We start from the raw sequence: 12449 nt of genomic DNA on the forward strand, positions 1-12449 counted from the left end.
TGCTCTGCTTCAGGAGGTCGATCTGCCATCTTGGTGGCCTTGTTCCTGAACCTTGTTAAGAAAGTGGTAAACCCTTCCCTAGGTTGTTGTCTCAAGGTTTCAAGCTCTCAACGCTCCTTATCTACTTCAGTGTTGTGGGGATATTGTTTAGTGAAGACTTTCACTATTACTGTCCAATTCTGTTTCCATGTGGATTCCAACTGCGTGAGCCACCTTAGTTCCAGTTTTGATAATGTTGACATGAATACCTGCCTCATCTGATTGTCAGCAATTTACCATATCTTCATGATAATGAGGAATGCCTCCAAACGAGCCTTAGGACCCCTTGACCCATCAAATCTGTCAGTTTGACGCTTGAAATTTTCAATGATTCTTGCCCTGGAAAAGAAAGCCATCTCATCAAAATCTACTGTTTGACTCGTGACTTTTCCCTGCTCGGATCATATCCTCAAGCTTCTCCAATTGTTCTCTCATTTTCCCTTCCCTCTCTGTCTCTGGAGGTTCCTTTTGAACATATGCCACAAATTCCTCTTCTTCATAATTAATTATAGCTAGAGGGGGATCCCTAGAGGACATCCCTTGATGATTTGTGGCCCAGTTGGTTTTGGCTCTGCTGGAGGAGGAGTTGTGTCAGCCCCAAGAGCGGTCCTAGGTAGGCTCTGTAACAAGTGCAACATTTGAGCTAATCCATTCTTAACTTTAGCAACTTCAACTTGCAATGTCTCTACTAGGTGGACCCACGCTTGTTTTGGTGTTTCCATATTGGGTGGATCCATGTGAACTGAGCTGTAATCACTTGGCGATAGAATATCTCGGAGAGACGATGGGGGTGACACTAGACTTAGACGAGTCAACCGATTACCCTAACGTGTCCAAATGGACCGTGGAGAATACTTGAGGTGTGGAATTGTGCCTGAACCAAAAGTGGTTTATTTTAGGATTCTTGAATTCTCAATCCATTATTCATACATTCACTAGCTTAATAACTAAAGATCCATCCAAAGTTAGTTTGCTTAATGGTAGGGAGTGGATAGGGGTCGATGCCCCTTGTCCACTTAATGTCATAAGCAAGAGATTCATACAAATGACTAGACCAGAACATCCCTATTAATACATTCTTTGTCAATAAAGTCATTCTTTCCTTTCTCTTGTCCCACTACGTGACCTTCCTCCTAGTTTCCTCGGGTCTTTTGGATAATTCGGCATCTTGTGGGACTTTGACAGAGGTCAGTCCAGATTGCGTATGCCAAATCATCCATATTTCATTTCTAAGGAGGAAGGACACCTTTTATTCGAAACCTAATTAGAAGAGCATTCTTTTATGACTAGAATATATTATAGGAAAATTCATTTTCAATACCGCAAACAAATTCTATAGATTAGCTTGTGGCATTCCTAGCGTCCATTTGTTTCCTACATGATGTGAGCATGTGGTGGATGCAATAGGACCAACAAGGCTTCCTTGATAGGATCTATATACGCAAGGTACGTGATCCTTTGATATACTCGTAGGTACGAGATCAAGGGGTGACTTCCTTGCCCATTACTCGTGACTACACACGAGGTTAAGCAATTGGCCACAGGGTGGGGGAACCGTGAGTGATTGTGTGCAAAAGTGTAATGTAGGGTAACCATCATTCGATCTTAGAATGCCATAAAGTGCACAGACCTCCCTGAGGGTGCTGGCACAATTACAACATCCTCATCGTTTGACGATACCTTCCATTCTTTTATAGGAAGCGAGTATCATTTGCTCTCAGAGTACTCTCCATGACATGCGCTGACATCGCCGAGGGTGCGGGCATGACAGGGAGTCCCTCACCAAATGATTTCACTTCGAGCACGATGTATGATGCGTTTAACGAATACAATTACAAACATGGGATTAGCCAAACACGTTTTCAAACAAATGTGGTGAAAAATGTTCTTGCATTTAAAGGTAGCATCTAGTATCAGAAGCTTGACATTTGTCCCCAATGGAGTCGCCACTGTGAGGGTAGCGGCCGAAAATAGACTGATGTCGCTCTTCCCTTGGGGGGAAAAGGACTTGCGTCCCGTCCTCTCTCCTCTCTTTCTTTTTCATGTGAGGGGAGGGGTTCGTGTCATATGTGCTTTGCTTGCGGGCCCTGCACCGTCGTATCACAGCTTGGAGATTCATGGGGGCCTATTTCGTAAGAGTGTAAAATTTATCATTTGAGATGGGGGTTTGATGATGGTCTAATACGGGGATCGGGATCATACAAATGGAGTTTGGAGTCCTCACCTAAGGTTATGGGCCTAGGACCTGGGGGTGGGCCCTATTCCTGAGAAAAGGACCCAAAAGTTAGTCTGGTCCAAAGATTTAGGGTAAGTATCAGGTTACAAAATTGGGAAGGTGTTAGGCACCTAATCTGCTCGGTTCAACCGGTCTTCCTACTAGATGCTTAAGAACGAACATTTTCCATAATTATTCCTATTCCACATGCATGTCTAGGTTATCACACATATGTACATTGACTGAATTTAAATGATCATATACACAAAAACAAGATCAATATAAAGTCTACATTATGCTAATTTGAGTAAGAAATTTACTTGAGCTTGACCCTTGTTTCGGGTCAAGAGGGGCAGGCCCCTAATTAGTACTGGCTCGAACTGTCTTTCGGATTCTCCTGGCTCAGGGGAAGATGGTCTTAACCTCCAACTTCCTTTCTTAAGAGATGTTGACTGTGATGGTATGCAGACAGAGTTTCAGCTAGGAACAGTTACTTTTGGGTTTTGGTTCGGACAGAGCTTCAACTAAGGAAGGCTATTTCTGGGCATACGATGAGGTGGCACTCCGATAGAGCTTCCATTGGGGATAGGCTAGGGGAGGGCTAGGCTAAAGTGGCACTCCGACAAAGCTTCTACTGGGGATAGGCTAGGGGAGGGCTAGGCTGAGGTGGTACTTCGGCAGAGCTTCCGCTGGGGATAGGCTAGGGGAGGGCTAGGCTGAGGTGGTACTTTGGTAAAGCTTCCACTGGGAATGGCTATTTCTGGAAAGATTCTAAGGGCACTTAGACATGGCTTCCACTAAGAACTGCTATTTTTGAAAAAAAAATGGATTGACCTAAAAATGGACTGAAGATCTCCAAAGTCCCAAAGAACAGTTTGAAGATCCAAACAGAGTTCTAGATCTTAACAAAGATTTCTTTGTAGACTCAAAGAACCTCAAAAGGGGGGGTTTCTATTTCTGGTAAAACTCAAGAACACTCAAAGGAGGAGGTTGAAGAACACACTACTTTTGGCAAAAACTGGATTGGACTAAGAACTTGGATTGAAGATCTTCAAAGTCTCAAAGAACACTTCGAAAATCCAAATAAGATTTTGGATCTTGATGAAGATCACTCCGAAGACCGGAAGAAACTCAAGAGGGGGAGGGAAGGAGAGAGGGCAGAGCTTTACTACTATGGAGTGAGGTGGAGTTGTTTGGTGTGTAAATCCAAAGGAGAGGGGGGTATTTAAAGGTTTTTCCGGCCAATGGGAAAGAGGGAAATCTTTATCCAACGGACGAAAGAGGGTTTTTTAACTAAAGTGGGTAAAGAGGGCTTTTATACAATGGGTAAAAAGGGGTTCTCAAACCAAAATGGGTGAAGAGGGTTTTTATAGAATGGATAAAAAATGGGGTTTTGGTCTTAAGTGGGTGAAGAGGGAATTTTTTCACCCACTAGGTTAGGGGAACATCAATCTAGGCCATTAACGGCGGTGCGCGAGACAGGGCCGAAGTGCACGGTGCATGGTCAGTATAGGCGGGCAAGCGATGTGTACACGGTGTGCTGGCAATGTCATGAGTGTGTGGCGTATGGCACGCGGGGTAGTGGTATGGGTGGCAGGGGCAGCACACATGGGCAGCATGCATGGGCAGCAGTGGCAGCACACATGGGCGGTAGGGGCAGCACACATGGGCAGTAAGCATAGGCTGTAGGGGCATCACACATGGGTAGCATGCATGGGCAGTAGTGGGCTATAACCAGAGGGGGCACAGGCTTGTGCCCGCATGGCCGCGCGGGCATGTGAGGTAGGCTTGGCTGGGCTGGTGTGTGCGACATATGCGTAAAAGCTGTGATTTTCCAAGGAAGATTGTGCGAGATCCGACTGTCCGATTTTGATGTGCCATATATTGTCGAAATCATGTTTTTGAGTACTATCCATCTATGTGGTCATCTTGACCAGATTCATTTGAATATAAAAATTCAAGATTGGACCCTCTTCTCTCCCCGTATGAGGTTCCAGGGTTTCAAGTAGGGGAGTGGAGTGTTTTTGGGTTATCTAGGTAGGTAGGAGATAAATTTTAGGGTGTTTGGGGTAGGTAGGGGATTTTTCTTGGTTTCTAGAGGGACTGTCCATGCGCGCGGCATACGTGCGAGAAAGTGTAATTTTCTGGGGATGATCGCAGGAGATCTTTCGTTTTGATTTTAACGTGCCATATATCATCAGAATCATATTCCCGAGCACTATCCATCTATGTGGTCATCTTGACTAGTTTCCTTCATATATAGAAAGTCAAAATTGATCCTTCTTCTCTCCCGCGCAGGGGTTTCCAGGGTTTTTAGGTAGGGTAATTTTTCTGGGTTTTCTTAGTCCATCGTCTTTGTTGATCAAAAGTTAGAAGTCGCATCCAAGATCCACATTTCATCATAGTAGGAGGAGGGTGACAAAATTGGGTGTCTACTGCTCCCCTTTCAAGAAATAGGTTTATCAAACACCAAAAAATTCATTTCTATTCCTAGAAATGTGCATTTATGTTTCTGCTGCTTCTGAACACAAAAATGGCAGAAATGTTGTCAAACGGTGCCTTAAATTTTTACCTTCCTAGGTCTTGTGCGGTCAATCATTGGGGGGTTATACCACACTGTTAAGACGCGTATTTTTTACTCTACCAAGGGGATATCTTTAGCTCGTTGGGTGGTTTGTACCATAGTGTTAAGACACTTAGGTTTTTACCTTCCCAGGTCTTATGCTCTCACTTACTATACCACGATGTTAAGTTTGCTGGGTGGTTTGTACCATAGTGAGGTTTCCCATGATGCCAAAGTGGAAAACTACATCAATGAGAGGGTGGGAGACTGAATTGTTCAATAAGGACTCACATTTTTTTTGGATAAAGAGAGTGTTATTCTAGATGCCACGACTCGTTACATGAGAGTGTTTAGGAAGGAATATGCACTCTATCATTATGGGACCATTTCCCATTACCAATACAAATAGTCAAAGTAGTTTACTGTATATATACATATATATTGGGCAAGAGAATGCTACCCTATTGGTGTAGGTACATCGCACAGGCCAATTGTGATACCCTACTTTCTAAACCTGGTCTAATTAACCACATTGACTTTGTTTGATCATATAGGGGTTGAACTAGAGAGAACCGACACAGGTACCATATGGAATATGGTAGCAAGGGTGACCTTGAACTCGGGTTAGCCTGACGTGACCGAGTGGGTACCAAGAGTAATATGTGCACCCAAGCCTTACACTTGCATGCGCCACGAGGCCATATATAAAAAGTAAAGGTACTTACTAGTATTTGTGAGGGCCAACGTTATCTAATATTATGTGAGAGTTTATTCCTATTGAAGCCCACCTGAAATGTACCCACCTGAGATATACCCCACCTGATATATACCCACCTGAGATAGCCCACCTGAGATTATACCCACCTGAGATATACCCCACCTGATATATACCCACCTGAGATAGCCCACCTGAGATTATACCCACCTGAGATATGCCCACCTAAGATTTAACCCACCTGAGATAACCCACCTAAGATTTAGCCCACCTGGGATTTAAAATATATTTTAGGGGGCCCAAGTATAAAAAGGGGACATTAATTGTCTTTTCCCTCATTAATGTTAGCTGGTCGGTGGGAGAGTAAAGAAGAGAGAGAAAGAAAAAGAAAGGAAAAGAGGAAGAAGGAAGAAGAAGGAAGAAGAAGAAGGGGAAGTTGAACGTATAGCTTCACCGGAGCTGGGTCTTAGTATTTTGAGCTCGGATTTATGATCAGCTCACCGAGGTCTTCGATTTGAGGTAGGTATTGCACACATTCTAAGGATTCTTAGGAAAAATCCCATCCTTAAACCCTCATTTTGATTTTTGGGAAAGAACTCACTTAGATCTTGTTAATCCTACTTGGATAATCAAATATAAGGTCTAATGAAAGGTGTATATAATGATTTTAAAGGATTTGAAATGAGTGTTGGTGAAGATCTAGAGTATTTGGAGGTTCTTAAGCAAAGAAGTGAAATTTGGGATTTCATTAGTGTTTTTAAAAAGAGGTAAGATTCTTCCTTTTCTTTTGATTTGATCTTAGATCTAGGTTGAGGGTACATGATTGGACCTTAGATAAGTGATTTGAGTCGCCAGATCATCCCCAAACAAGTTCCCTAAGCCGAAGGAAAGTCAGGAATGATGATGGAAAGATTTCATTTAAAGACTGGGGCGGTATTTTTACCCCACCTGTCTTTTGGTTTTAGCCCACCTGAGTTCCTAAAACTCAGTTTTTAGAATCTAAAGTAACCGGCAGGCTACTTAGCCCACCAGTCTTCTGGTCTTAGCCCACCTAAGTTTCCAAAACTTAGTTTTCAGGTTCTGGAGTAACCAGCGGGCTGACCTGTCTTTCCAGGAATTTTCAGAATTGGTCCAAATATGATGGGTAACCCCTATTTATAATTCTAAACCTGATTTTATGATAGGTTACACTCAATCTACGCACACCCACACATAGGATCATTTTCGTATCGGGTACATGCATCGTGTGCATATACAGGTAAGTGGGGAGTGGACTCTGATTTAAATTTAAAATGTTATGCATCATTTAAATTTAATCTTACTAGTGTGTAGACTAGACATCACATATGCCATATCACGCATTGTATGTGCATTCACATAATATGATATGCTTTGCTTTAGGATGAATATCCTTTATGTCTTGATGTACGTGATGGAAGAATTTCATTTGGACATGATGTATATGTTAGATTAGATGCCATAGTCAACTTGAAAATGAGTGCATAGTGGCACATGGTATGGGACGTGGCACAATTGTGTAATCGTACTATGCTCATGTAGAGGCATGTGACTGAGATGTGATTTACCCTTGTGCTATAACCCTTCTCAACTGGGGTTTATGTGTTGGGGGATCATTGGGGGGAAGCATCAGGTTGTGATTGTCAAACTCTTGCAGCAGTTAGAAGTACGCACGGCTGATCTCCAGGACAGTCGGTAACCCCGGTGATATATTCAGAGGGCCGATCGTACTGCTTTTATTCTAGGTGGAGTCACCCATTGACTTTCTGTCATTTAAATTTATAGGGAGTCGGATTGCATTTTAAATTCAGATACCAACGGTGGGCCTTCTCTGAAAACCCTACAGGAGTATCGCGGGATGGGATTCATGGCTCGTTCCCGAGGCATACGTGCACTATGATTGTGAGTAGCATAAAACTTATGACCTAGTAATTTTTTTAAGCTAATAAGGTTAAAATGAATTACATATAGGAGCATATGTTTGGTGATTGTTTGTGTGGTTTGCCTTGCATGGTCTTCCTTTCCATTTACTGGGCTAGTGAACTCATCCCACATGCACAACTCGTTTTAGGTGATTTTACAGGTTATCTGCCTGGCTATCAGAAGTCGGGCCGCATTGTGGAGTTTCCATCTGAGGACTGGTGGGTCCCTGTCGAGTTTGAGCATGGTGCTGATTACACATGCGAGGATTATGCTGCATGGCAGCTGTGACTCCTGAGTGATTCTTTTTTATTCTTTTTGATGTACTCCCTTTTGTTACTTGATACTTAAATTGTTGTATTTTTATATATATATCATGCCTTTGGGCCCAAATGTAAATAAATTTTATAACTCAATTTGGGTATCAAGTATTTGGAAAACTATTATAGGAATTATTATGAACAAGTCTTCCACTGAAAATACAGGTTTTATCTAGATTAGTAGATGTATGTTGTATGGCAGTCACTGCATTGTTGATTATGGCAGGTTTGAGAGTTCACCGGTATTAACTCGGCTACTGGCTCTGCTTTGAGAGGGTGGGGTGTGACAAGGATGGTATCAGAGCAAAATGCTCTTCTTGCCTACAACATACTACTTAAACCTTATAGAAACTATAATAGGTCTGGGGTGGGTGAAGGTAAAAATCTTATGAAAAGTTAAAAAGCCTTAAATTTAAATGTAAAGATTTGTAACCATTGCATTCATAGCATGCATGCATTGTTAGTATGATCTTGGTTAACTAGTGTTGAAATTATCATAATGGAATTCACTTGGTAGTGGAAGTTTTAACAAAATTTCGGCAGCATAACAGCACAAAATGAGAAAATAAAAAATTTTCAAACATAAAAACCTGATAGACAACAAGAATAATAAGATAATAACATGTGTCAGTGACCATCAAACCATGCAGTTTAATATAAGTAAATCATTCAGAAGTTTACAATTTCTATCATGATCACAATTCAAACTTAAAGTACACCAATGGAATAAATTACAAATGAATGACAGATGCTATCATTTCTTAAAGTTATACTAGTTCGGTCATGTAAGTTAGGTAGAAAAGTCAACTGTGAAACCCAAAATAGTCAAGACTGTCAAATAAAGCTTAAAAGAAGTCAAATAGAAATGACAAGTAAAATGTCAGGAGAAGATAATAGGTCATCAGTTTAGAGCACTAGTTGGAGTCGGAGTCGGAGTCGGAGTCAGAGTCAGAGCTAGAGACATCAAAAGGCTCTCCTAAGTGGACTTGAGAGTCGATACTGAGGCGCGTGTCCCAATGAGTGAATCGATCATGGAGGTGCACCACTCTCCTCTGTACACAACGGACATCTGTGAAGATCACCCTAGAAGAGTGGTACATATCCCAGGTAAGTCATCGAAACCTGGACTCCATCTCTCCAAACTGCCTCCACATCTGGAGCTCTCTACTGGTGTTCTCCTCCACCCTCCTGAGAAGCTCCTGCTCCCTGGATGTACTCTCTCCAAGATGACCTCTAAGCTCAGCCTGACTCTCTCTCAAGGACCTCAGCTCTGATAGGATATCCTGCAGAATAGGTGCCTCTCCAGCAGGTGGCGGTGCTGAAGTCTTGGTGCCAGAAGCACTAGGCACTTCTGGGCCATTGGCTCTGGCTGATTTGGAATCGCCAGCTCCATGGAAAGCGGGATCTACAGCCCTAGTGTCCAAGGGCACCTCCTCCATAACCTCCTCATCTTTGATTTCCTCCTGGTACAGGAAGTGACTCCCCTCATCTCTGGTACGCTCATCCTCCTCCATGGGCTCATCCTCCTTCTGTTCCCTAGCTAACCGTGTGGCTCTATCATCAAGGCATGCAGGTTCATTTGCCTCAAATTCTCGGTAGCGAACTTGTCCCTTGGGACCGACCCTTCCTCAGAAAGGTCGGCTACAAAGTGCTCGAAGACTAGAGTAAGGGCTCTGCCATATGGTAGGCTGGCATACTCGGAATGTAAGGCATGGTGATGTATGGACCTCAACATGAAATAGGGGAGGCATAATCTAGACACATTGCCCTCAAGGGCAGATAACAGGCAAGAAACTAGGTAAGTGGGTATGAAACCTACCTGGTTCCGGTGACCACTCCAAGGAGCTAGGTTGAACTGCACCAACCTAGCAAACACCCTGCCCTCAGGGGAAAAGTCCAACTCCGATGTTGGCCTTGCTGGTGAACCACTAATCACCTCATAGATGTGCTCTTGCATGTCCCGGATCATCTGTGGGCCTATACCTCGGCCCTGGGAGGACTGTAGTAGTGCATGCCCTCTGAGGAGATACCTAGAATCTCTGCCAGTCTATCCGTAGTAAGGATGATCTGTACACCCTTCACCATACTGACTATGGAAAACTCCCCCTCCTCCTCTGTGGCCTCTAAGTTGCAGTAGATTCTCCTCACCAAATCCTTGTAGCATGGCTGGTCAAGGTTGAGAATGGACTCCCAACCCAGTGCAGAAAACCTCTCCAGGAGGTGAATGCGAGAAAAGTGCCCCACATTCACCTGTTTCTCCAATATTGCTGGTAGTGAATGGAGGGTGCTCCATGATGACGCAGCTCTCACACTATAGAAGACCATCTCATCATAGTCGGATGAGTCCTCCTATTTCCTAGATGGTGATAGGGCTGATGAGCTAGACTCCACCTCTCTCTTCTTAGCCTTGGAAGTCTTTCTCTTCCTTGATGGCTCTACGAGTCTTTGCCTCTTCTTGGTGGCATCCTAAAAATGCAAAGGAGAGAGGTAAGTACATGATATGAAATAAGAGGTTAAGGTATAAGAGTACCAAGTTGAGACCGATAGCAAAAGAAATGGAATCAAAGGGATGGAAATGATGAGCTAATAGCATGTGGCAGAAAAGTTTTAGGAGATGTGATCTACGTTAGTACATTACAAGTCATCAAAAACCCAGATACCTAAACCGGCCAAGTGATTCAAAATACATAGATAAGAAGGAGTATGGTGATGGAATCCACTAAGCAAAAACAAGTGAAGCAAAGTGAAGAATGAGAAATACATGGATAATTGAGGTTTACAATGATCCCAAATAAGAGGTAGTCTTAATGCATGAAGCAGTCCAAGGATGTATACAATGAATATATCCTTTCAAGAGAACATGAAGTGCCACACTAGGTTAAGCAAGAGAGCATATCCTTAATCTGGTTTGGGGATAAGAAATTCAAGGATTTCAAACAGGTATATCGATCAAGTAGAAAATTTTCAAATTTGGGAATTTTAGACAAATGAAGGGTTTATCTTACAATGGAAACAAATAATCATGATTCTAATATACTTGAGGATTTATGATTTAAATCTAAACAATGATTCAAGATTTGGCCGAATAAAATTTTCCTAATATAGATGCCCTCTTTTGAGCAAGTTATATAAGGGTTTTGGAACCATCACGCAATCCAATTGCAGTAAATTTCAAAAGAATGGTTAGGGAACCCAAGAGAAGCCTAATATTGCAATGGAAACAAAGGAATTCACAATGTGAATGTTAAACTGATATAGATGAGAGAGATGCACAATAAAATCCCCAAAATCGCAAGTTAGGGCATAAAAAGGAGAAAATTTTCTCCAATGCTCCCATTTCATGAATCAAACTACTTAGAAACTTAAATCTAAGCTTTACATTAGAATATGAATCATTTTCCATGGAGAAAATCAAAGGATAAACCAAAGCCCCAACAATATTGGAAGTTTTTCCATTTTAAAGGGAGAAAACCTAGAAATTTTGAGAAATGAAGGGTTTAGGAGTCACCTTGAAGATGGAACGATGGTGATGGCAAACTCAAGAAGATTGTTGTGCCAATTCGGTGAGTCGATTCATCGTAAATCGCCTAAGAATCGCCCAAGGTCACCTGAGTTTGAAGGAAAGGGAAAGGAAGAGAAATTAGGCGGAAAACAGGGTTTAAAACCCCTTAAAACGCGGCCTCGGGTAACTCCGACGGGTTGAATCCGGCAGAGTTCAGCCAGCCGGTCTTTAGCCTGTCGGTTTTGGCAGTAAAGGCTTGACTCCAGCGGTGGGTCCTACATGGCCTGCTTTGGTGGGTTTGAGTGTCATTTTTGAGAAAAAATTATGTGTACATGGAGAAAATTTGGCCGACATGTTTATTGAGATACAAATTGGAGGTTGAATTGATATATACATTTTCTTCAACTGCTTTAAGGGTGTTAGTGCACAGGGATGCGCACTAAAATTTGATCTATTATGTAATGAGTTACAATAGTAACTAAAATCTAGTACACTTAACGATGGTACGCACTAGATCCGAGGGTGTCGCTCGGGGTGCACCTCAAGGTACTCATCCTATATTGGAAGGCCACCAATCACTAGGAGGCCTCAACCGCAAACATCTAACTCACAACCTCAAGAGACAACTCATCGGAATGTGGCTCATGAGAATCCACCCATGACTACACTTCCTGGTCCTCCACCAATACTTACCCTTGGTGATGTTGAGAATTTGATTCAACAATCGAATCAGAATCTCCATCAACAGATTCTCCAGCAACAGTAGGTATTTATGATTGCTATGCAACAGTAGTGGTATGCTACACTACCAGGTCATCCTCCTCAAGTAGATGTTTCACAAGGTCCAACTGGAGGACCTGGTGTTGGGGCAGAGGTTGGAGGTACACCACCTGGCATCAACCTTCATAATCAAGTTGGAGGTACACCACCCATACTACCTCAGGGTACTTCTCCATAAATGATGCCACCTCCTTACCCGTACCATCCGTCATATGCACTATATTTTCAGCCAATGGGTCATACCACAAGAGTGGTGGAATCATTCAAAAGGAACCTACCACCTACATTCATTAAGGTGGGTAGTGACCCTTTGGAGCCGAATCGATGGATCCAAGAGATTGAGAAGATATTTGAAGTGATTGAGTGCACTGATGCTT

General features: G+C 42.7%; 1 long non-coding RNA gene across 1 annotated transcript; it reads left to right on the plus strand.

The window, feature by feature from the left end:
* The first annotated feature begins 5895 nt into the window (after positions 1-5895).
* LOC122094289 lies at positions 5896-7852 on the plus strand. Its single transcript, XR_006144715.1, has 3 exons — positions 5896-6051; positions 7336-7452; positions 7622-7852. It is a non-coding gene; the product is annotated as an uncharacterized LOC122094289 (long non-coding RNA).
* The last annotated feature ends 4597 nt before the right edge of the window (positions 7853-12449 follow it).

This window comes from Macadamia integrifolia, chromosome 2 (assembly GCF_013358625.1).
Source record: "Macadamia integrifolia cultivar HAES 741 chromosome 2, SCU_Mint_v3, whole genome shotgun sequence".
Lineage (NCBI taxonomy): Eukaryota > Viridiplantae > Streptophyta > Magnoliopsida > Proteales > Proteaceae > Macadamia > Macadamia integrifolia.